The 3,402-nt window shown below is 37.5% G+C and overlaps 1 pseudogene across 1 annotated transcript; it reads left to right on the forward strand.

Annotated features, from left to right (window-relative positions):
* The first annotated feature begins 1,722 nt into the window (after nt 1-1,722).
* On the forward strand, nt 1,723-2,175 carry LOC309801491 (non-histone chromosomal protein HMG-14-like; annotated as a pseudogene). The gene has a single exon. The product of its transcript is annotated as a non-histone chromosomal protein HMG-14-like (transcript).
* Nucleotides 2,176-3,402: the final 1,227 nt, after the last annotated feature.

A 3,402-nucleotide genomic window follows, 5' to 3' on the forward strand; every position in this document is an offset into this window, starting at 1 on the left:
ATAAACAACAAGGATCTATGGCACAGGGAACTATATTTAATATTTTGTAATAACCTGTAATGGAAAAGAATCTGAAAGAATACACCTGAAACATTGTAAGTCAACTATACTTCAATTTAAAAAGCTCTTAAAAGAACAACTAAAAGTACTAATAAAACTGACAAACTCCTAATAAAATTATTCAAGAAAAAATAGAATGCAAAAATTAAACAATTATTCGACTGACTGTGGACTTATCAGAAAAATATAAAAGGCCAGAAGATTGTGGAACAATATAATTAAAGTACTAAGAGAAAATAATTGTCAACCCTGAATTCTACATCCAGCAAAAGGAAATGCCTTTTAGGAATGCAGGCAAAATGGAGACGTTCTCAGGTGAAGAAAAAGCAAGAGACTTGTCACCAGGATACTTATTCTAGAAGAAATTCTGAAATTCTGAGTTCTTCAGACTGGAGGGAAATGATACCTGGGAGAAACTTAGAACATCAAGAATAAAGAAAGAACAACAGAAATAGCAAATATCTGGGTAAATAGTATAGACTATTTTCCTTTTCTTAAGTTCTTTTTTAAAAAAAATTTTATTTTTTATACAGCAGGTTCTTACTAGTTATCTATTTTATACATATGGGTGTATATATGTCAATCCCAATCTCCCAATTCATCCCACCACCAGCCCCTTCCCCGCTTTCCCCCCTTAAGTTCTTTAAATACATGTGACAGTTGAGCAAAAAGTATTTAACATTGTCCGGTAGAGTTTTCAACATAGTACAGATGATGACTGTAATACAAAGGAGGAAGAGTGAAGGGTTCCATATGGTTGGAAGGCTTTTACATTTTATTTGAGGTGGCAAAATATTAGCTCTAAGTAGATCAAGAAAGGTTTGTATGTTATAATCATGACAGCAACTACTAAAACAGTAACACCAAGATGTATAGCCTCCTGGTAATCCTAGAACAAATAGAAAATCAGCAAGGATATAGACCTGGATTTCTTTCAAGTGCACATGGAACATTTGCTAAGACAGATAATATAATTATTCATAAAAGGCATCTTAAAGTTTTAAAAGAAAATATTTATAATGTCAATAGATTTTTGACAAAGGTCAAGAAAGTACAGTGTTTTTCAACAAATGGTGCTGAAACTATTACATGTCCATGCAAAAAAATTCACCTGAATCCATACTTCACACTTCATACAAAAATTAACAGAAATGCATCACAGAGCTAAATATAAAACATAAAATATGTGTACTTTCCACAAGAAAACATAGAAAATCTTTGTGAGTGTGAATTGAGAGTTCTTAGACACCAAAAGCATTATCCGTAAAAGAACAAAAACCCTGATAAATTGGACTTAATCAAAACTAAAAACCTCTGTTCTCCAAAAGATAGTCGCAAGAATGAAATGAAAAGTCATAGACTAGGAGAAAATATTTGTAAATTATATGTCTGAAAAAGGACTTGTATTCAGAAAGTATATAAAGAACTCTCAAAACTAAATGGTAAAAAAACAAACAGCCCAGTTAAAAAAAAAATAGGCAAGGGATTTGAACAGACACTTCACCAAAGAAGATATACAGATGGCAAATAAGCACATGAAAAGATGCTCACTATCATTAGTCATTAGGAAAATGCAAATCGAAATAGTAATTAGAGGCGGGCCCCAGCAGCTCGGGTGGTGGGAGGAGCGGCCGCGGCCAGGTAGCCCAGCTTCGCGAAGGCTCTCGGCGCGCCGCGGCCCTCAGGCAACTGGGACGCGCCCGCCCCGCCGCCACGATGCCCAAGAGGAAGGTCAGCTCCGCCGAGGGGGCGGCGAAGGAGGAGCCCAAGAGCAGATCGACGAGGTTGTCAGCTAAACCGGCGCCTGCAAAAGTGGAAACGAAGCCAAAAAAGGCGGCAGGAAAGGATAAATCTTCCGACAAAAAAGTGCAAACAAACGGGAAAAGGGGAGCAAAGGGATAAACAGGCTGAAGTGGCTAACCAAGAGACTAAAGAAGACTTACCTGCAGAAAATGGAGAAACTAAAAATGAGGAGAGCCCAGCTTCTGATGAAGCAGGAGAGAAAGAAGCCAAGTCTGATTAATATCACACACCTGGTCCTATCAGTGGTCCCTGTTTCCCTTCTTGTACAATCCAGAGGAATATTTTTATCAACTATTTTGTAAATGCCAGTTTTTTAGTAGCTCTAGAAACATTTTTTAAAAGGAAGGAATCCCACCTCATCTCATTTTTTAAGTGTAAATGCTTTTTTTTAAAGAGGTGAAATCATTTGCTGGTTGTTTATTTTTTGGTACAACCAGAAAATAGTAGGATATTGAATATGGGAGGCTTTGATTGTCTTGGGTGTCAGCTTAACATTCCACAGATGGAGGGTAGCTTTTTTTTTTTTTTTTTTTTTTGTTTTTGTTTTTTGTTTTTTTGGCGATATGTGGGCCTCTCACTGTTGTGGCCTCTCCCATTGCGGAGCACAGGCTCCGGACGCACAGGCTAAGCAGCCATGGCTCACAGGCCCAGCTGCTCCGTGGCATGTGGGATCCTCCCGGACCGGGGCACGAACCCGTGTCCCCTGCATCGGCAGGCGGACTTCCAACCACTGCGCCACCAGGGAAGCCCCGAGGGTAGCTTTTATATCCTATAATACAAAGCATATTAAATGGCAGTTTGGAGTCAGTTGTGCGTTTAATGTCTTAAACACTTTAAATTACTTCTCTTCCCGCATTGTTTTTGGTAGAATTGTTTCCTAAAGCAAACCACTCACCCCTTGATCTTAGCTCTCCTGGGCAGAATTTTGTGCACTCTGTAACATCTTTGGTCCTGGTAGTCCAGTTCTTCTAGTAACTGTTAATGTGCTGTGAACGATTAACAATTTGAGTATGTAGTGTATATGATATTAAATTGTGAAATTAGCGGGACTTACGATGTAACAGCATATCAATATTTGAAGATATTGGTACCTGATATCCTGTGAAGGAAAATTTGCCCCTAAATTTTAAGCTGGAAAGTCACTGGAATAACTGTTCAGAAAAGAATCACAACTACATGATTTCTTAGGTTTTTGGTACGTATGTTGAGAATTGTGTACACATTGAAATGTCTGTGTACTGATCCTCAAAACAACCAATAAAATCTCAATTATGAAAGAAAAAAATCATAATTAGATACCAGTATATACTATTAGAATGGCTAAAATAAAGTAAAAAGAAACCCAACAATACCAAGTAATGGCTAGGATACGGATCACCTGGAATTCTCATTCTTTGTGGGAATACAAATTGGCAGTGTCTTGGAAAAACAGTTTGGCAGTTTTTTTATAATAATAAACATACACTTAGCATATGACCTAGCAATCTCACTCCTACGTATTTACCCAAGAGAATGAAAATGTATGTTCACACAAAAACC

The sequence above is a fragment of the Mesoplodon mirus genome (assembly GCF_964341445.2).
Source record: "Mesoplodon mirus genome assembly, chromosome: 1".
Taxonomy (NCBI): Eukaryota; Metazoa; Chordata; class Mammalia; order Artiodactyla; family Ziphiidae; genus Mesoplodon; species Mesoplodon mirus.